Source organism: Falco punctatus, assembly GCF_963210335.1.
Source record: "Falco punctatus genome assembly, contig: scaffold_56, whole genome shotgun sequence".
Taxonomy (NCBI): Eukaryota; Metazoa; Chordata; class Aves; order Falconiformes; family Falconidae; genus Falco; species Falco punctatus.
Genome location: NW_027660190.1, coordinates 198,477 through 221,323, shown reverse-complemented (window position 1 = coordinate 221,323; position 22,847 = coordinate 198,477).

Genomic DNA, 22,847 nt, shown 5'->3' with positions numbered 1-22,847 from the left:
TGTTATGCCCTATAGAATAGTCTTAAGTATTTGATGGTTTTGATGTAAGTATTGCACTGATGACATGAATGAGAGTGGTAGAAAAGGAGGAACCATCCAATACACGAGGGCTGAGAAATGAAGGTACAGAGAAGTGAAGTGGTTGGGGATAGATTTATATGAAGCTTCTATAGAGGGGAAAAAATAGGTTCTCTGTAAGCTGCTATCAAGATTGAAGAGTATTAGTAATGTCCAGCTGTTGATTTCTGTCTGTGTTTTGAGGGTTCTGAGGGGCCTGCCTGTTCCTCAAAGTTCATGTCAGACGGTGACCTTAAGCTCTCTCTTTTATGATGTGTAGCCACACTCCAGCAGTACTGTCAATCATTGTAAACTGTGACTTGCTTTGTATTCTTACTACCAAAATAATGGGTTCCTTTTGAAGATCATGTGAGAGAGTGTGTGTGTGTATATGTATATAGCTATATATATATATATATATGAGCTATGCAGATTTTTGTAAACCTAATCTATCAGTACTTCTAAAACGAGCTGAGTAAGAAGACTACAAGAGGATGTGATTCAACATACCCTTAAAGTGTATCTCAAAGGAGCTTTCAGATATTTGTATTCATTTAATTGTATTTGTATAGTGAAGAAACAGAAGAAAGAACAATCTAACACAAAGTCCTGCCTTCAGTCACCAGAGTAATATTTGCAGTCAAACTGTGGCTCTTAGATCACAACAGATTTCTTTGGGTTTTGTTAGGAAAAAAATACCTGATGGCAGTGTGTTCCTGTGTATTGTTCAAGGAAGAACAATACCTGAGCCTATTTTATGTGTTAGGAAACAGAAATCCTCATGAACAGCTGCTGATAGTCAAAGGTTCTCAGCTGAGAAAGATGACGAGAGGTCATCATCCATGCAGATGCCTGCTGCTGGCAGGCAAAATTTCATACTTTTGGGTTCAATCTAGACAGGTCTAATTGTATAATAAAATAAGTTAAAGGCGTATTTCATGTTCTTAGAACTTTCTTCATGCTAATTTAACTGTTTTGTTAGGGCATGTTTGGACAACTGCAGCAGGAGCTTGCTGATGCACCTAAAAAGCAATCTATGCCAGCAGCTTCACTTGAAGTTACTACACGCTACCACAGTGACCTGGAGAGAGACAAGCTGCGCTTGCAAAAGGAGTTGGAAAGAAAGTTGAAAACTAAGGTACTTAATGTCCGTAACTATATGAATAAATCTGAGTGTAGCTGTTGAAAGTAGGAGCGAATGTTGTCCTTTTGCACAACCTTTTGCAGTGTTCTTACAAATACTGAAGTATAGAGGGAACCAGAGGAGCTTTGCAGGAAAGCTGTAGGGTGATTTTGTGTGTGTGTGTGCATGTCATCTTATGCCCCAAAGTTGTAACCTCATCCTGTCGCTTCTACCTTCTTCCTACCAGCTCCAGCTGCTGTTCTTGGTTATGGTTCCTAAGGTGTGTTTTACACTCCACATCAACCTTGGCCATAGGTCTTGGATGGGTGGAGGAGAGCTTAGGCCTGTTTCTGTGTAAGTTACTGCATTCTCCTGCGCTCTTGTCTTTTCCGGCCACCTTACTTTTTCTTCTGCCACTGTTGCCTTCACAGACACAGAAGCAGAACATGCTGGCTCTGACATCCAAGGACTTGCACAGCACGTGGGAGGAGCACTTGAAGTCAAGATCCCACCTTGAAGAGCGCGTTGCTCAGCTGGACGAGGAGAAGGCTGAACTGTTGCAACAGGTGAGCCCAGAAAATTCTCCAGGCACTGAGCCAATACCCAGGAGAACCACCAGGAGAACCACATGCACCTTCTGGTCAGGTTCTTACATATCATTGCTTTCTGTTATCCCTGCCATTCAGGCTGCGAGTACCTTATCATTTGGGGGTCACGGAGGAAGCAAATAAAAGCTAGATGGGTATCTTTGTGTAAGTTCTGGAGTGGCTCTGTTGGGAAGAGTTCCCAGTGTGGTTTGCTATCAGTTGAGCACATTGAGCAAGGCCACAGTTCCCAGTTCTTCCTTGGATTTTGTGTGGTCATCTTCTGACCCCTTGGTTTCTAGGCAGGTTTAAAATGCTTGATGTTTCCAGTGCGTGTATGGAGGAGCTGCTGTATGTTTTCAGCGTAGCGGGAGCTTAAAAGCCTTGCAGAAAAACATACTGAAGGAATGCTGGGTAAATGAACGAGTGCTTGGGAAACAAGCAGCGCCTGCCAGTTGCCAAGGGGCGGCCTTCCCCTTTTCTCCTTTTCTGTAGAGGGAAAATGGAAGTACAAAGTCAAAACAGCTGCCAGCTCTCCTCTGGTGTGGCTGAGAAAACACCAAGAGGAGGAAAACCAGCATGTGGCTAAGTAAAAGCCCACACAGAAGAGGTGGAGGTAATGGCCGAGGGGAATAAAATGTTGAAGAACTCCAAAAGATCAGATTCCTCCACAAGCCCCTGCCTGCTGGTTGGTGGAAGATCCCATGAAAGCTTTGGATGGATCGATGTTCTCCCATGAAGTGCATACCTACGTAATCCCTACTGTTAGCAGAGGCACTGCCAAAAGTGTTCTCCAGCATCTTTTCCACCTGTTATGTCTAGAAGAGGATGGCCTTTGCTTCAGGCGAGGGCATCTGTTTCTGTAGTTACATATTGGTCTATTTGATGTGAAACCTGAAGGGATGGATGGAATAGCCTCGGGAATTCCGTCCCATGGCATTCTGTGGAACGTGGCTAACGGATAGAGACGTCCGGCAGCTTCTCTGTGGAGAGCGCTAGATGCACAGACTGTACGTAGGTATTTTTCCTGTGCTCTGTGTGCGTGATACATCTTTCTTTTCTCTTTTGAAAGTGCGAGAGTGAAAGAAAGGAAGTAAAGAAGCTGGTAGAGTTGAAACGCCCAGTTGAACTACGTCTGGCCCAAGAAATGAAAAGAAACCTCGATCTGCAGAAAGACTGTAAGAGGTACGGCTTTTTAGCGTGGTGAAGAGGTATCCCTGCGTAGAAGTCATGTTTTATTAAACTTTAGTGTAAAAATAGGTGTACCTAACTGTGAGCAGATGCCAGCCTCGCGTTAGTTCTTGCAAGGTACTTCTGTACACCAGCCCCTAGTTTTCAATAGCTGCCAAAACAACTGCAGATGCAGGTTGCCCTGCAGTTCTCCTGGGAAAAAGGGAGTCTTTCATTCCTCTTTTCAGGTGAAATCTGGACTCTCCAAGTGTATGTGGCGCAGGAATACTGTTTTTTCCTGGTAATTCCTGGTGTGTCAAGTACATTAAAGATAAAGCAAGCTGTGTCTGTGCTGTTTACATGAGAGTATGTGAAAAAGTCCAGTTTTGTTCCTTTGCTTCATTGTTTTCATGACTAGTTTGCTGTGCAGGTTGAAGAGGCTGCTGAGCAAAGCTACGAAGGAGCTAAGGGTGTATGAGGCGAGAGGGGGACTGTCCCAGCTTAATTTGCAGGGAGAAGTGAAGAAAATGGTCAATGAAATTGGCAGATTAAGAACAAAGGTGAGCTTTATTTTGTTTGGGTTATTGTGGTGGTTTTTCTTTTGTAACCTTTGTTCTTTCTTTATACTTCTTTTCATGTTGTTGATTTTGACTACTTTTTTCTTGGCTGTATTTCTGAAATTATTTGGCTGGTTTTTGATGTTCCTTCTATGGTCACAGTAGTAGGCGACTGTAATACTGATGTAGCTCTTAGGGGTAAAGATGGAAGTGTTACGTACACAGCAGTATCTGCGAGGGCGCATCAGGGGTAGGCTGTCCTGCAGAGGAAGGGCAAAGCAAGAGCCACAGCAAGGCTGGCAGGGTCTGTGACCACACAGGCCAGGGATCAGCCCCACAGGCCCTCACCAAGAAGAGCAGAAGAGTTCTGGGGACAGTTCTGGGGACAGTGAGCAGAGTCCTCCAAGAGTGCAGATCACCAGGCCGGTCCATAGGGATGGGCAGGTCTGCAGTCCTACTGGGACGTCACGTCCATGGGTGAGGGCCAGGGCTGAGAGCAGTGAAGGCCCAGCACAGGCCTGGCTGCAGCTTGAGGCCGTGGCAGCATCGTCGGGCTCCGATGGATGCATTCCCTCTCGGAAGAGAGGGGAGTAACGCAGCCATCACTCGGAACAACTCTGTGCAGTTGGCCTTGCCCAAGGTCACCCCCTGAAGCCTGTCTCGGGCACGAGTTGAGCAGGAGGCAGGTGGGGGTTTGCTTTTCGGAATGGTGTCTTTGCTTCGCAGGGCACAATGCAGTGTGAGGTGATGCGGAAAAAACCCTGTAACTTGTTGCTTACTAGTAGCTGACTCGGTCCGTCTTTCCCTTGTCATGGAGACCCACAAATGCTTTTGAGGTTGCTCTGGCTGTTCGGTAGCGTGGAACCTTTTAGCTGCTTCTCCGCTCATTACTGAGATAGCTGTGTTTCAAAGTTATGCTCCTTTTTAGAAGATATTATTGTAGAACGAGTCAACTGCCTTGAGAGTGGCTCATTTGTAGTTCACAGGTTAGCAGCATTTTTTTTTTCCTGTTGGAAGAGTTATTTTGAATGACAGGGAATGGAATTACGTTTGGGCAATTTTAAATAAGTGTAAAGTTTCTACGTATTTTAGAGACTTTCAAGTGTTGACTCTGGTGGTTTCCCCCTCTTTTTAAAAAATAAAAGATGATGGGATATCATGTTTTATGGTTAATAGGTATAGACGATGGATGTTTCTGGAGGGGGAAAGAAAGGGATAGAAGCTGTAGTTGACCATTGGGACCTATGGGAACTCTGATTATTTCCTGGAAATCTTTTGAAAACAAACCGTAGCTTTGACCTAAAGAGACTGTCTTCTGCCACCACTGCTGCAAAAGTGGTGTTCTGAACTACTACTTCCAGATCTATTAGCGTAATGGAAGGAAAGGGTATCTGTTTCTTGCCTTGTCAGTTCTGTGACGAAGCTTTGACCGTGTGACAGCATGTGACAGTTCCTCTGAAGCATGATACATGGGTTTTTTTCTGATGAAACCAGAATGTGGCTGCGATGTAACTGGGTATGGGTGTGTTTGATTTCCTATGATCGTATGAACATCTCGCAGAAGAATAGCCCTAGTGCTTTTCAGCCTAGCCCTGCGGGTGTAATGCCGCTGGTTTGGTACCTCTTGGTCTGTGACCCACTGCAGAACTGAGGAAGGATGGGAACCTGAGGAATGCTGTCAGAAATGATGTGAAAGCTGTTCTTGTTTTAAAAGAAGAGCCTGGTTTCAGTGTTAAAACAAAAGTGAATCAGCAGATGATAAATAGTCTTGATGGCCAAGACTTTACCTCCTTTACCAATTTTCACAGATTTGACTTTTTAGATCCCTCTGAGTTCCCTGTTTTTTTCCCTTTCCTGTCTACAGGTCGATGAACTTTCCCAGCAGCTGGAGATAGTCTAAAAAAGGCATGCAGCTAGAAGCACAAAATCATGATTTGCGAGAGTTGTCCACCATGTGGGAGCCATGAAAAACTGGAAAAGAGCAAAAGCCAGCTGAAAGAAGAGGTGGCTAACCTCAAACACCATATGGAGACTAACATGGTGGATCGCAGCCAAATAGAACAATACAAAAGAGAGGTGGAAGAGTGAGCTGAACAAGAAATAAGACAAAAACTGCAAGAAGTCAATCTGATTTTGCAGGTAAGTTAATTTCTTATGTGTGTCTGTTATAGACTTCTGTTTTGGTTGTCATTTTATAGGGGCGGGGGGTGGTGCCTGATTCCATGTGTTACGCTGTACTTCTGTTTTTCCTGAAGGGCAGTGGGAGAAGGGAATATGGTTGGGCAAGATGCTTTCATGTGCGTGCAGTGTGCCTGCAGGCCCTGAATCAAAAACTTGCCAAGGTAGATTTTCATTTTGCAGTTCTTGGAGGGGTATCACTGTCCACTGGTCTGTTCTCATTGTTTATCCTTGAATGGGTATTGCAACTTAGAGTTGTCACAGCCAGGCATACACATCTTCCTTAGTCATTGCACAAGGGGCAACGCTCAGAAAAGAAGTCACCAAAGCTGCAGGGTGGGGGCTGGGGGTGCCGCATCTCCATAATTTCTTTGAGGAATGCTATGCCCTGTCCTACAGAGATAGTGTTCTTCCATCAGTAGCTTTGATGAGTAATAGTGCTAAGATGGGAGTTCTTTCTGAATGAAAAGAATCATTTGGTGTGGTAGTTCCAGGGTTCTGCCCTGGTCGCTGATGGCAGTGAGGAGGCACAGTTGCCTCGCTGAATAGAGCTGGGCCCTTGAAATTGGGTGCACGCAATTGACTGGCGAGGAGAGTTCTCTTTTTCTTTGCGGTGGTTGAAAGTGTGTGTCTACTTCAGATGCAGGCAGCCTCCCAGGACAGATTAGAACAAATCAGAGCCAGTCGTCATGCTTTGCTGACAAACCAGCTAGAACACAGAATTGGAGACCTCGAACGTGAATTGGACAGGATAAAAAATACCCAACGAGACAGTATTTTTCAAAAAGAATCCGCACAGGCAGAAGCGGAAAAGTACAAAGACCTGTACCTGGAGGAAGTTAAAAATGGAAGATGCCTAGGAAATAAACTGGAAGGGTAAGTCCATGCATTTTTGGGGTGATAATAAGATACTACTTCTTCCTCAAGCAGTTTTCTTCGTTAAATACCTTTTCTACATCTGGTCAGCATTATGCGTAAGATAGCATATTTGTGATGAAAGTACCTTAAGGCTCCCCCCTGTTCATTGGAACTATCTTCATTTCTCTTCAGTGTTCCAGCAGTAACACCACCGATCATGGGTGTTAATAGGATATTTTTGAAGTTGAGTTTGTTTTAACAGGCAGCCTTTTTGCCAGTCTCTAATCTCCTCTTCTTACTCTAAGTATGGCAGAAAAGATAATGTCATGTCCTTTACTGCTTGAATAAGGATAGGCCCTTCAGAGAACGGCATTTGGTGCTGTGAAGAAGAACAACAAAAATCTTTTGGCTTCCATTTTAGCCGCATGTCATAGGTTTCAGCTTTCTTTGGGAAAGGAAGGGTAGCCCAGAGTTCTTATGCAGGTGATGTACCTTTCAGGAAGAGCTATGTAAACACACGGTGTGCACAGACTGCTTTGAGGCCTTAATGCTGAGAAGTCCAAAGTATTGGTTAACTCTTGCTGCTTCTTGCAGGTAGTGTGGCTACCTAGAAATAGGCTCTTCAAAAAACCTCAGATCAAATTATGGACGGTTTTTTTGGACTCTCTTAATCCCTTCCACTTTCAGAAGTCAAATAATAGTCAAAGACCTGGAGGGTAACTTTGCGGAGGTGTTATTACCAAAGATAATTCTTTGTATGCTTCTGAATGTTTCAGAGCTAATGAGAGACGAGCAGAAGCCAACGCTAAGCTCCTTCAGGAGTGCCATAGAAGCAAACCTTTAATTGCAAGCAGCGCTGTCAGTGGTCCAGTTCTGTATTCAACTGAACTGGGACATACTAGCAACGATCTGGCACTGAATAGAAGTCTAAATCTAGGAGGAAGCTTCCTAACCCCAACCGTGAATACGTTACCATCAAGAAACAGAGTTGAAGCCTATGTGGCTAAGGTAAGCGTTTTTAAATACTGTTCTCAACTAGTGTTGAAGAGTATCTGTAAGCAAGGTTGTGCTTTTCAGTCTAAAGTTAGAATCCATTTCTAGTTCCAAACCATATGCTCTAATATGCTAAACCAAATTGCTCATCAAAACAGTACACAGCTAGGTGGTAGAAACGAAGACTTCTGGTCATCAGGGTTATACAAATCTCCAGAAGTGCTCAAAGACCAAAAAATACTGAGTTCTAAATGATGAACTGCGTAACAGTTTTGGTTTTTTTTGCAAGTTCTCTTTTGCAAGAGAAACTGTGATGAAGAATACTGTGGCATAGGAAGCTCCCAAATAAGCTCTTCAGTAAAATTTAATGCGGATGCCCCATCCCTGGCAGTGCTCAAGGCCAGGCTGGGTGGGGCTTGGAGCAACCCGGTCTAGTGGAAGGTGTCCCTGCCCATGGCAGGGGGCTTGGAACTGGATGATCTTTAAGGTCCCTTCCAACCCAAGCCATTCTGTGGATGACCTTTTTTAAAACACCTAACTTTATGATGAGTGCAAAATCCCATCAGACATCTTTGTTTGAGACACCTTTTCCTCCTTCACTGATGTTCATGCTAGCAGTTTCTTCACCAGAACTTGTTTTAGTACAATACCAACAAAGGGATGCTTCAACAAAAGGATGGTATGAACAGGACATGTAACTTCTCACTTGAGTGCGGGACGTATGCTATGCCTAGGAGGCATTTGATTTTGTGGGTCCTGCTATGTGGTGTTATATGTAACTGCTCCTCAGGAAGTCTACAGAGCTTTCTAATTTGGTAAAAAGCTGCAACCTCTGCGTACCTCTGGTCAAAATATGCCCTGTAATTAGCAGTCAGCATGATAGCACATCCCTTACAGAATGGTAAACGTGATATCATGAGAGTTGGAAACAGATGTCAGTCGTTGTTATCCGTTTCCCACCTAGCATAGGACTGAGGCATGGGCAAGCTTGCCTGTTCAGTCAGTGTCTGTCCCTCGCATATTCTGTTGTTGAATGAATGTGAGAAGCATTCGCTCACTTTTAAGTCTTACCCTGGTTCAGTGGTCCCACCTACACTGGAAAGAATCCATTTAAAATAACGTGTCTACATACTGCACCTGGTTTAAGAAAAAGAAAAAAACCAAACCAAACAACAAAACAAAAATAGACAAAGCAGTGTGTAGGTAATGCGTAGCAGCGGCAGTTAAGAGATGAACTTTTCTGTATCATTGTGAATGTGTTTTTTGTGTCAGAGGGGCGGACAAAACACTACCTAAAGAACGTGGGAGGCAATTAGTACTGTACCACCTGCAGGGATTATTCTGCACGCAAGCAGCAGAAAGGAGGCGAAATTCAGGGATCCACTGCAAAACTGAAGTAAGGAGAAAGCCAGGACAAGGGAACAAGAGGGACAGGGAGCAGGGAGCACGTGAGGGCAGGGGGAAAAGAGAGAGAGATGGGAGCGAGATGTTACAAGAAGAAAAAGGCAAAGGAGGAAACCATCCCACTTCTAGGAAAAAAGCTGTCCTAGTTTAAAAGAAAAGGGTTTAACAGTTGTGGTTTCTTTTTTTGAAGAAGAAACAGGAAAAAAAGAATAACCTCCCTGTTACTAAATCCAGCTGCACATCTCTTTATGATATTTCTTCCTGTAATCACCAGTTAGGGAACAACTGAGACTAGTTGTAGTGGCACTGCTTGTAGCCTCAAGTCACCTGACGTTCAGTGTATTCAGGGAAGTCTTAAAACCTGATCTTCTCTGGAGTCCTTCAGAAGAAAGGAACTGAGTTCTCAGAGGTGCAGTAGTTGCTGGAGGACTAGGTGAGTATTTCACTTAGAACTGCGGGTTTAATTGTTCTCAGTCGGGTGCAGTATGTCATGTGCATAACATGCATCTGAGAAAAGAGGACTGAATTGGAACGTAAGACTTTGAAGTCAGGAAGTAACAAAAGGGAAAAACTGCATGTATCCCTCTGCATACAATAATGGGTGGCAAATCTCAATCAGTTTCCAAGTGCAAAATCACCAGATGCACAGTCTGTGCTGTCATTTCCGCAGGAGTCCCGTGCCATTCAGGAGGCAAGTTGGAGCATGAGGGAAGAAATCAGAGATTATAGTTTTAGTCTATTTTGAAATGCTTTGCTGGTTGTGCTGCCTGGTATTCTGTCTGTTCACCAGACTGTTTCAAAACAGAAGAATTTCTCTGACTCTAAGCCTTTTCTTCACTTCACTGTTTACTTCAGTTATGCCTCAGTTTTGTTTTCCCACTAACCTGGTTCCTTTCTACAGAATTTGCCTTGCCTTTAAATTCAGGATGCGCAGTGCTGCCTTGGCTGGAGATGACAAATGCTTCTGCCACTGAAGCTCTAAATGATGGGGAGTTAAGAAGCTGAAATTGCAGTGTGCCTCAGGCAGTCCTTTGAGGCTTCTTTTTTTAGTCAAAGCTCTCTGCAGATTTGGTGTTCCTTGTAGTAGCTTCCTCAAGGTGAGAAAGGCTATTGGAAGTAGGGAACATGCCAGCCATTCTGAAGAGGAAGATGTTTGTGTAAATTTTGTTTGTGCAGAAGCTTTGAAATAGCTTCAGGGGCAAAGAGGTGAAAATAGTTCACACTGCTATTATTCAAAATGATGGTAATCATTGGTCCTGCAGCTGTTGGAAGAAAACCTGGTAAATGATGCTGACAAGAGGAAGAAGTGCTCCAGTAGCAAGTGGACACAGTTTCTCCTTTAGACTTAACTAAGGAATTTGGTGTTTAAAGGCTTGAAAGATTGCACCGTTTTCCTAAACATGAGGCATGACTATCAGTGATTACACATAGAGCCGTACATGTTGAAGATGGTCATATCACAAGTTCAGCAAAAAAATGAGCGTGTTATTCTTAAAAAAGCATAAAGAAATGTGTTCCATTACAGTATAGCCCCTTCCCCTTTATCAAATATATACGCTACAGAAATGAATAACCTTGAAGTGCAAAAGGATCTTTAAAAATACAAAAAAAGTTCATATTGGCACAAGCTTATTAACCAGTAGAATCCCAATCACATGCAATGTCTTTGGGGTTTTTTGGTGGTTTTTATTTGTATTAGAGCTTCAGTAATGTGGAATAAATTACAAGTACTTGACAAATTCTGTGCATGTAATTAGACAGTGACTGTAGCAACTAGCAATTCAGTATTTCAGACCTGCTCCCTTAGTCCATAGACTAAGGCAAGGAATGTCTCCTGCAAGTGCTGCAAGGAGGTTTTGGGACTGGAGTCCTGTTGTTAGGTTTAACAAATGTCAAGCTTAAATCCTCAGAGCTGTGCCAAAGGCTGGTGAAAATGAACATGGGTGTCTTGACAGACAAGAACAGTGAACTCTGCAACCAGGGTGAATCAGTGGATAAATGAAACCAGTTTAATGTGGGAAGGGAAATGTCTGCTTCCTACTTCATCTTCCAATTTCTGTTCCATTTCTGATTTGGCTTTCTGCACTCTTGTAGCAGTCTTTGTTGTTAGCTTTTTTACTTGCTTCATTTACATGTAGGCCAACGTTCTTGTTTCTCACTGAAGACCTGTGAACTTCAGGCCGTTTTTCTTTCTTCTTCAGCTCCTTCATCAAAAATCTGTCCGTCTCTCTTCTCTGCAGCCAGATACATGGCAAGGTTTGCAGCCAGCATTGTTTAATGTTGGGATGGTATTTTATACTGGAAATGTTGTTTATGCTGTTAGGTTTTGATTAAAACTTACTGATGTATTCACATTTTCCTAACACTGCACATATTTTGAACTTTAGTTTGTCCAAGTGAAAGAATGACTGCTGCAGGGGACTTCTCTGCTTTATGTATTTGTAATGCAATGGCTTCTGTGGTAGTTAACCATCTGTGAGATGTAATGCAATGGCTTCTGTGGTAGTTAACCATCTGTGAGATGATAGTCTATGGATTTAATCTGTTATAATGGAACTTTGAGCTCTAGGAGTAGGCTGGTTTACCCTCCTTGCCACTTCTGATATACAAAAAGTTCTTGGTGGTCGCAGCAGTTGTGTCTAGGAACTCAACTTCAGAACAGTACGGTACTCCAGACTCGGAGCATCATTTCACGGAGTCTTACAGGATCCAGCTTACTCTGTGCTAAAGCAGCCTGTGTGGATAAGTAGTAAGTCAACACCACTTTGTGAAAAAGAACTGTTGAGAAGGTGCCTGCTGCAAATGAACACCTGGTGTGTTACCGCCTGAAGAGATGTGCAGTGAGGTGAGAAGTACCTGCTCAGGAGGTTTGGGACACTCAGCTGTGATGCCTTTCCCAGGGGTTTGGGGGGAAGGAGAAAAGTGGAGGCAAGTTAAGGTCCTCGAAGGTGTATTTTGCCTGGCTCTTCATTCATTCCCTTTTCAGAAATCAGTGTGTTGGCTTTATTTCCACCTATTTCTCTTCCCTCAGACATGGATGAGAATCACAAAGACATTGATGGAATGAATAAGAGGAAAACAAGACCTTTTTCTTCTCTTGATTGATTTGTACATGTTGCGGAGGGTCCTGTGGACCTTCTAGTCATTGTGAAGACTCAGGAAACCAGGGAAGGTGGTTTCTTCTAACACCACTAACTACTACGACTTTGCTTGGGATTGGTCCTGGGTTTGGGCCGTATTTTGGTCTAGGCATTAGTTTTCCTGCTTCTTTCTGTTACCTGTGTCTCATCTCAGGAGTTAGGGGGTCCTTTCTCCCCGGAATTTTGCTTCTGCTTGTACCTGCTGGAAAACAATTAGAGATTTGGGGGGTCCTTTTCCATTGTTCATGCAGCTCTGTTGGCACAGAGTATTTCAATGAAGTATCACGGAGTGGTGCTTCTCCTGCAGGATCTGGTGATTTTGGTCCCAGCTTTCCCTGTGTTCCTGGAGAGAGAGCCCTTCCCTCCGCTTCGCTGGTTTACAGCCCTGCTCCTTTGACCCTTGCAGTTACTGCCTGTTACTGCTCCTTTTGTGAGGGTAAGCAGAGTGGTTTCCTTCCTGAGGCTCTTGCTCTCTGTGTCCTGTTGAGTACCCTGTGCAGTGTTTCCGTTCTTCTTGTTGTTGTTATGCTGCTAGGTGGGTCTGCTCATTTCATAAAATAAATGCTCCTTCCCCCAGGAATTCAGTACTAAAATCAAGAGAGTCGCAGAATGAGTGAGGGGAAGGGGCCTCTAGAGATGATCTAGTCCAACGTCACCCCTGCTCAAAGCAGGGTCAGCCACAGCAGGTTTTGTCACTGTTCTGTCAGCCAAGTGTTATACATCTCCAAGGATGGACACTCCACAACCTTTTCTGGCAACTTGTTCCAGTGTCTGTCCATGCTTACAATTTTTTTAAAAATAATAATTGTAAAAATCCTTGTGTTAAAATTTCCTCTATCTGGATTTGTGCCTATTCCTCTTGTTCTTTTGCGTGGCACGGCTGAGAAGAGTCTGGCTCCATCTTCTGTACTCCCCCCACCAGGTATTTATACACATAGATAAGGTCCCTCTGAGTTTTCCTGTTCTCCAGTAAAGAAACAGTTGCAGCTCTCAGCCTCTCCATATAGCTCACGAGGTCCAAGCCCTGCAGCATCTTCATGGCCATCGTAGCCCTGGAAGCTGTATGATATCTGTTTGGAAATTCACTTCTGTGTGTCACAAATTTGATGGAAAAAATGTAGGAGTAGCAGGTATCATCAAATGTAAACAGCAGCATATAGCGCTTGGACTGTGACTCTTAAATTAAGAGATGTGATTCCTTCTTGTGAAGGCTTCTGAAGGCAGAATCATAAGTGAGAATAACTTAATTGGTAACAATACCCACATTCTAGGGGAGAAGAGGCGTAAGTGCTCCTTTGTAGTGATCCAGGCTGATTCCAGCTACATAATAAACCCCACAGCACTCGCTGCGTAGAAGCTGTAGCTGTGGTTATCTTTTCTTAGTACACAGTTTGCAAGAAAAAATTGTGTGTGATTTTATGTTTTTATAAATGCGTGTCGTGGTATTTGCAATAACAATAAAGAAGTTTTGGCATCATCTGTAGGAGCTCTTTCAATTTCCCATCTTAAGGTGGAGAAAAGAAGAATATTGGCACACGCTTTTTTCTATACAAATGGTGTATGTCAATCCTGCAGCAGCTGCTGGTGCAGCTCTTCTCTCTGTGAAGTTGCAGAAGCCAGCCTCAACTGGCTGATTTGTCCCTGTGGGTGGCATTTGTACCTATCTCGGCATGTAGCTGACATTCTGTTCGTGTGTTTGATGATAAACTTCAGCCATACCTTCACTGCAATAACTGCGCTAGGCTTTCTTGCTTTCTTCCTGTGTATTTTGTTAAATGCCCAGTAATAATCCAGCTGGTGAGTTACAAATTGTTTTGTTAACGTTGCTGAGCAATGAGGCAGCTGCAGCCCGACGGACCAAAAGTTTCTCTTCAGTAGAAATCAAACCCCAAACCAAGATGTGTCTACTTGGAATTATATTTTTAGGTTTTCTCTCATTATGTGTGGATTTTAAGAATGTTTTAGAAGTTTAATATTAGAAAAACGTAACTTAAAATATTAACTGTATTTTCTGTATAATTCTAGGTATGGCAGGAACTAGATGAAAAAATCGCTAAAGAACTTAAACAAGGTAATGTGTCACTATGTTAGGGGCATTTTTAAGGAAAAAGAGGAGTGTTCCTAACTCTTGAACATAATGGCTTGAAAGCTGTGAAGTTCCTGTGCTAAGCACAGGGAGGTTTTTCTGCTAGCTTTCCAGTTTAGACTTGAATGTGAAAACTTCCAGCTTACCAAAAGATTGTGTAGAATGTTATGCAGTTGCCTGAAAAAGACAAGTGCAGAGAAAACTAACCCACTTCCTCTACACGGGTGCACTTGGCTTAAGCTGAAGTCACGTTTTTCTAGAGTGAATCCTTGAGCACAAACATCAAACATAAAAGAAGCCCTGAGAGAAGATGTTTATAGACTTCAGCCGTCACTGCTTCTTCCATGTGCATCAGTTGCATTCCGCACTAAATCATACCGTGCACATTCTCTGCTGTTGGACCTTGGTTTTTTGCTATTTCTTATTCATTGCTTGTATTTGTAGCTTATGTTGCAGTCTTTTTTGAATAAGCAAGAAAAATATAATCAGTGATGAAAGATACCCTTTCTTTAGGAAAAAATGATTTAGTAGCACTTAGGCAAACATAAGATGAGTTGAATGCTTTTAACACATAGCATGAAACATGCTCTATAATATGAGGCCAGGTGTCGAAAGCAGAATTCCACCTGTTTCAGGGTAGTCGTTCCTCCAGAGTCACTGCTTTGCTTTGCAGTGACTGGTGCTATTTCAAAGCAGGTGGCCCCTGCGAGAATTTCCTTCTGTTCCTGCATGCTTTTGGTAATACAGAGAGTGTTCAGCTGTAGCTTCACAGCTCGTTCCGTGTGTCTGAATGGACACAAAGCCGTTGCATTTCATCCGTGTGCATTTTGAACCTGACTGTGCATCTGCTAGGTGTCATAGAGTGTGTTTGGTTTCAGGACCTTGTCTGAAAAATGTGGCTGGAGAAGAACAGTAAAGGTGGGCTTGCTGTCATTGAGTATGTGTTTTTGTGGAGGAAAGAGGGTTTTGCCAGGGTGAGTTACAAAGACGCCCCTCAAAGAAAGTGCCAGGCTAGGAGACTTGTCCTGGCCTGACTGCATTGCAAAGGTGTTTGCGTTTTCACCGGCGGATTCTTTTTAAGTTTGTCACAGAGAAGGCAGAAGCTGGTTTTTAGGAGTAGAGTTCCAATAAATCACTGCTTTGAACATTCAAGGAAAACAGATACTGGAGGTTCGAGAGATCTGCAGGGGGGCTCAGTTTAGCACTGGTGTAAGCCGGAGTCATTTGTGGATTCCCTGAAGATGTTCGCTGTGTAGCCTATAGAATTTCTTTCACTGGCTTTAGAAATACTGTTGACTGGTAAGCAAATGTGGAAAAAGATTGTTTCTTCCTTTGTGCGTAGCCCTTTGATTGTTACGATCCCTTGGAAGTTTTTAAATCTCTTTCTGGATTATAGTCTCTCCAGTTATCCATGATGTTTTCATAGTGACTGATTTGGCCCTGTCTAGTGTAAAAGCAACACCGGAATCTTGTTTCTCTTCTCCCTAGCCACTGCTGAACTTGAAGCTGGATCTGCTGGAGCTTCTCCCATGGTATTTTCTGATAGATCTTCAAAAAGTATCCACGTTGGACCAGGATCCCCTTTGCAGGGCAGTACAGGAGTACCGCGATGTTTTAACCAAAAATTACCTGATTTGAACAAAATGCTGGGAAAAAAGCTCCGGAAAGGATTTTGTTTACATAGCGCGTCTATAGTTTCTCATCCCACAGTTCAGATGTGAAAATGTGTTTATTGCAGTCCGAATGTGAATTCTATTAAATGGATGTCAAGCACATTGCACTTGCCTGTTGGTTTATTGATGCATAGGTGTTTTATTTTGCACTCACCATAAGAAGCACACCTGTTTTTTTCTGACTAGCAGAATGACTCACCTTGATTCTTGAGCGTGACAGAATTGTCAGAATGTTTCTTATTAAGGTAGATGCATTATTTTTTCTCCACTGATGTTCTGTGTTTTAACAAAAGCATTCCCTTTGTTCTGCTTAATCCTTTCACCCTATGTGTTTTTAATGTTTCCAGTGTTACTTTAATGCTTAGGACATCGTTTGATGTGACTTGAGTCTGCTGCTTCAGTCCAGATGCCGTGACTGTTTCTGCCGATAAAGTGAAATCTTTACCAGTGGTCATGCTGGAGGACAGGGCACTTTATGTTGCTGTCACCTTATGCGCCTTAGGTTTAACATTACTGTGAGTGTGTAGCAGTGCCAAGAGAGTTATGTGGTGGGTTTGGTATGTTTGTTTTGGATCACAGAACCACAGAATGGGTGAGGTTGGAAGGGACCTCTGGAGGTCATCCGTTCTAGCTCCCCTGCTCAGGGAAGACCACCCAGAGCTGGTTGCCCAGGACCATGCTGGCTTTTGAGTATCTCCCAGGATGGAGCCTCCATGGGCAGCCTGTGCCAGTGCCCAGTCACCCTGATCGGAAAGAAGCATTTCCTGATGTTCAGCCCCAACCCTCTGTGTTTCAGTTTGTGCCCATGGCCCCTCACGGTATTCATCTTGGGGTTTGTATTAAAGGTCGCTGCAGCTGTAGACATTCCCAGTTACTACATCAGCAGCTGTGCTGTACCTGAAACACTTCATGTGCGGGAAAAATGAATATTAAAATATTAACTTCCAGTCTCCTCAGTACTTTCCAAACCTTGTATGATAGGACAGCCAATCTTTTTGTTGCTGCTAGCAGCTGATGATGTGGTGGCTGTAGCCCAGATGGTAGCCAGTGTTCTGGGACATTTGTGTCAATAAAAGAAGCAGTTTTACTTATTTCAGGGAGTTACCTGTTACTGAAGATCTACATTGTCATTTCCTGTCCACAGAAGTCAGTAGTGATCAGAAGATGACAGAACAAAGTCCCAGTTCTGGGAAAGGAAGAATGGTTGTCCCGAGATCAATTAAGACTGGAAAAATCTGGGGGTTTTACCCACTAATTCAAGGACTTGAGTTAACAGGCAGTGAGGAAAGCAATGAATGTTGCTGTGACGCTGTTCCTTTTTATATGAATACATATTTGTGAAGTTAAAATACTGTATTTAATTCCAGATATTCTGTTTCAGCTTGAAATTTAATAAACTTTGTCATCTAATATATGTCTTTGTTTTATCGTTTCCCTTCTTGACATCGCTTTCTACCCCTTTCCCTAACCGTACAGCTCTCCAGAGCGCTCTGCTCCTTTCAGCTCTGTTCACCGCTGCACCTTCAGCCTGTCCTGGAGGCCAGGCAAAAGGCCAGCATGTGTGTATGTCCTTCTCCACAATTGTGTTAAGACCACAGGCTGGTGTTACGGTACTCATGATCAGTTCCCAGACTTTCCCTGTATTTTAGAGCAATCCTCCTTGTGGTTTGGGCAGAAGGTAGCAGGTGAGCTTCTGGTGGCCGTGAAACGCTGGGAAATCCCACAGGTTTTGATCCCCTGCAAAGGAAAAAGGTGTAACGAAATTTCTCCAGCCTGCACCGGAGTGGTCAAAAAGAAGTTCAGCTTTTGCCACTTTCTAGTGTCTCTCCACAGAGGAAACAGGGACAGAACATCTTGACATTCACGTTGTGTTGTCAGTCACTGTGATAAACTCAGACGTGACCTGTGCTCAAGTTTCCTCACCGCTCTCTGCCGCCAGCTCTTAGTGAGAGGGGAGAGCTCTTGGCTGGTGGAGCAGCAGAACAGAAATTCGGTGTTGGCATCTGCCATAACCGGCATTGATAGCAGTTATGATGAGGCGTGAGGGGGTACAGAGAAGTCCAGGCAATTCCTGCACCCGAAAGTCCATCCCCAGTGTCACTGTGGGGACACTCCTGATGAAGCAGGAGAGGGCATGGCACTTAGGGGAGGCTCTGAGGCCTGGAAGACAGGGAATGTCTGTCCCATCTTCAAGAAGGGCAAGACCGAGGAGCTGGGAACTGCAGCCTCACCGTGCTGCCTGGGAAGGTGGCGGAGCACGTACTCTGGGAGCTGTTTCCAAAGATGCTGGGGACAAGAAGTTGGTAGGGAGGAGTCAGCATGGGTTTGCAAAGGGTGAAATCATGCCGCACTGACCTGGTACCTTTCTAGCGATGTGTGAGTAACTGAGTGGACAGAGGAAGAGCAGTGCGTGTTGCTTACCTTGACTTTAGCAAGGCTTTCTCTGGCTTGTGCCCGAACAGTCAAGTTCAGGTTCAGGAACTTCCTGATCTCTTTCCAAAGAAGAAAGCAAGCGTGTTTCTTGATTTCTTTGCTCAGGTACATTAGAAACCCTTTGGGGTCAGTAGCTACAAGCAGGTTGCAGATCTTTGCAATCAGTTGTATGGAATAAACAACTCTGTTTCAGAAAATCTTATTATGCCAGTTGCTTTTTCCTCATGAGCAAATGTGTCAGGAGTTTCCCAGGTTTTGCTGTCTTCCAAATACCATGTTGAATTGTTGCTACAAAACATTAGTTTTTCAGTTACTCATTGGCAGAGTAGTGGTTGAGTAGTGCTGCTGCAGCACTAGTATGTCTTCCCAGTGAGTCCTGACCTCTGAAACATCCAGGCTTTTGCTTATAATTCATTGCTGATCGCTGCCACTCCGCTCCACTGATGCTCTGCAGAGGGAACATAACTCTGGTACCCTATAAGCATGCTGACCGCCTGTGTCCTGTTTTCATCCTGCCTTTACCTCAGAGTAAACTACCACACTTCCCTGGGTATAGAGATAAAGCACTTGTGACTAAAAACAAAGCAGCTGCACGTTCTGTGTGCCTAGAAAAGCCAGTGGTAAATGCTGCTTTACTGCTGGCTCCCAGCGAGAAGCGGAGGTTACTGGCTGCTGGGCAAAGCAGCGTTAACATCGAGCACAGCAGCGAGGGAAAGCCCGGTCCAGTCATTCACTGCAGCGATGACGTGTCTGTTTTCTGGTTGCCAGTGAGAAACCTGCTCTCAAATGTGGGTGGCTGCTCCTTGCTGCTTGTTGGAAACAGCCCCCGCTACCCTGCAAGTGGTGCGGTGTCGTGGTTTAACCCCGGCTGGTAACCCAGTGCCACGCAGCCGCTCGCTCGCTCCCCCCTCAGCCAGAGGGATGGGGAGAGCTGGAAAGGAACGCAAAACTCAAAGGCTGAGGTAAGAACAATTTAATAATTGAAACAGAATAAAAATGGAAGAATAGCAACAACAGTGACAATAATAGTTATAATGAAAAGGGAGAGGGAAAGGAAGAAAGGAGCACGTGGTGCACAACGCAGCTGCTGGCCGCCCACCGGCTGATGCCCAGCCAGTCCCCAGGCAACAAGCCCCCTGCCCAGCCAGCCCCCAGGTACACAGAGAGCAGGCGTGCCGTCCCATGGCATGGAACACCTCTGCGGTTGGTTCGGGTCAGCGGACCTGGCAGTCTCCCCTCCCCAGCCCTTGCGCCCCTCCAGCCTTTTTGCTAGCGAGGCCTGAGGAACTGCAGTGCCTCACACCAAAGCCAAAAGACAGCACTGCGCTAGCCCCTAAGAAGGTAATTAACGCCATCCCAGCTGAAACCAGGACGTGCTGCTAACACATCTGGCAATACCCGAGCTCACTATGCTGAAGCAGAGCTGTATCCTGTTCCATAAAACAGGAAACTGATCTTCTGTGCAGGTGTCTATCTTGCATAATTTCTGTCTAAGCGTCTGGACCAGTTACCTAGCGTCGTAGTACCTGACCACGCGCTATTCGCACACAGCGAGGGCATGCTGAGGGTTGGTTGTTTTGGGTTTTTTTTCATTTTGTCTGTACAACGCAAACAGTGCAGGCAAATTGCATGTGACCAAGGGAATTTCAGCTTCTTCCTCCACCCCACTGCCAGTGTTCCTTGCACTCCAGAGCAAGGAGTTCAGACAAAGGATGCCTTTCTTAAGCAAGGCAGAAATGTATGAGACTTTGAACAACCAGCATGCCAAGAGATGTTTCCCACTACCAAACCACATCTCTTCAACTATGCCTATTAGTGGAGCTTTTTCTCTAACGTGAGCTTTGGTTTCTTTCCTATCCATCACACCTTCAGCTCCAGACCACAGTGTCAGGCATTCTACTGCTAAATCCAGCAGGCTGTTGAGGATGTGACAGTGCAGAAACACGTATAGCTCTGTATACAAAGATACGTGCATGCAGATGTGTCTGCAGACGGAGATACCTAGCTAGATACAGGCACACACAGCGTGGATCTCTCTAGCAGCCTACTGGATTTGGCAAGCCCCTTCCTCTGAGTCCTTAGTTTGGGTTCCCGCCCACCCTTGGGCCTCTCTGCTCCCCTGAGCTGGTGCAGATGGGCCTGTGAAGAGCTGGCAGCTCCTCTGATGGGCCTGGGTCAGCTGGAGCAGGGTATTATTCCGTGTCCCACCCCACCTGCACCACGGTCTCCCTGTCTCTTTTGTGAAGGCAAGCAGAACAGCTTTTCTCACGTAACACAAGACTTAACTCCTCAGTGCCTCAACACCTTCCAGCATGCATGTGGGTCAGATTTCTCACACTGTGTCACTTGTACCCGTTATTTACCCATAAACCCCCAAGAAATTGGCAAGACAACCTTTGGCTGTCCCAATCTCTCCTCATACCAGTGTCTGTTAACTTAACATTGCTGTTGGCTAACTGATTTCTTTTCACTTCTAAAGCAGGTTAACATCACAGAATGCTTAAAGAAATAGCAGTGTGAAAGACAACTTCTTGATCTGCTTATAATTATAACGTCTTTGCATGCCTTTTCCTAGCACAGCTAGTTTGAGAAGACTATGGAAACCACCATCAAACAGAGCTCCTCTACGTGACAGCCAGCAGCATGGCAGCACAAGGTGCAGGTGCTGGGAGGTATCAGGGTACCTAGAGAAGGCCCCTAGGACAAGGGGTGGGCAACCAGTTGTTCAGCTTTTACTGTACCATCGGTTTGATTTATCCCTCCTCTCGCCCACTGGTTACATATTGCCAGTAGCAGATGGTGTTGGCTCTTTGCACCTGCAAATGAAGTTGATTTTATAATTGTCTTTCTTGACACAGTCAACCTTGAATTTGCAAATTGCTTTTCATTGATAGTACCGCCTCTCCCTAAGCATAAGCGCTACTTTAACTGAGGTTACTGTGATAGCTGATCATTGTACTACCTATTAACTATGATGAATTATTAATGATCAGTTATTACTATTAATCACTGCTATAAGCACAACAAGGACAGTGACTGTTAGGAAGACAAGCAGCACAGTCCATGTTTTATTCAGGATAATCTGGACCACACACTAGTTGGGCCTTTTGAGCACAGCTGTGTATCACAAACAACAAGGACAATATTCACTTTTTATCTTCCTTGCAAATTCTGTTCTATTTGTAGAAACTGAGTACAAGTTCTGCTCCCACCTCACAGGCCCACCCCCAGATGTCTACGGCAATACCTTCATGTAGAATGGAGTTCCAGGCACCTTTACAAACAAACAAACAAGCAAGCTTCCTTCACATCTATAAACACCCGTGGCATCTACACAAATACTACTGCCAGTCACCTTCTTGCTGGTGAAGTGCCAATTGGCCATAGCCTTAGAGAAAGTTCCCTTTTAACCTCCGGCTGTATTATCAAAATCCTGTGCATAAACCTGCGTTCCCTGTTGCAGGAATGAATAGACAGTTATTACCCAGCTCAAATGCTCCTCTTTAATGGCTCTTCATGAAACAGCATCATGCTTACCTATTTCTGGAGCATCAAGGCAAAAATAACCCTGTACAAAGCTAACAGTCCTTTCACAGCAACTAGGTAGCCACAGTAGAAATTATTTACCAAGGAATCCTAAATCACACAGGCCCATTCCAGCTCCCTTTTCCACATAATTCTTCAGAGCAATCTCATCAACAATGTGTCTTTGTATTTACTGTTCATAAACTCTGTTTTGTGCTGCCCTCTAATTTTCAGGAGTTGCAGGGCTGCTTCCCAGAAATACATCAATATCTCAGAGAAGCTGGGATTTAAAACCTGGCTTGTTTCTTGGCATCCACAATGGCGCTGAGCTTTCTCCCATCAAGAAAAGGACATACTTTGGGGATTTTTTGACTCATCTATTTTGGGGCAAGGAAGAAATTACTTTGAACATGGGCTGAATTTAATCTTCGCCTTATAAATGACTGGCTGTATTGCATTCCAGCTTCATCCCTGCAACAAAATCCTGCACCTGTATTTTGCCATCTGTCCTATGAGGGGCCCGAGCCACTGTGAGAAAGACCAGCTTTCATTTTGCACATGGAAGACAAGATGTGTCGATGTTACGGGCATACAGACAGGAGCAAACAAGAGAAAAGTATGCACCAGAAGTGCAGGGGTAAAACGATGGATCACTGGCTTTTGCAATTTACCTAAACGTCCTTATGTCTAGATTGTCTTCACTGATTAAGCCTTTCTTGGTGCTGTAGTAGAACCTTTGTCATTCTAGAAGTTTTTCACTTTAATAAGTTACTATGGCTCAGATGGTACATGGAAGAGTGCAGGGAAACTTCAGTGCTTTCATAAATAACGCTCAGCTGCTCAAAGGCCCAGGGTGATGAAGGGCATTGCCCTGGGTACATCTGTGTGTTGAAGCATGGCATTAGCAGTAGGGTAGCCTGGCAATTCCCTTTCAGCTATGAGTAATTCTGCTGGCACGTGCACTTTGCAGAAAAGCAAAACTGCTGACATACACAATGTGATTGTAGAGCATCATACACATCTTACCAAAAAAAAAAAAAAAAAAAAAAAAAGGGGTCCCAGGTTA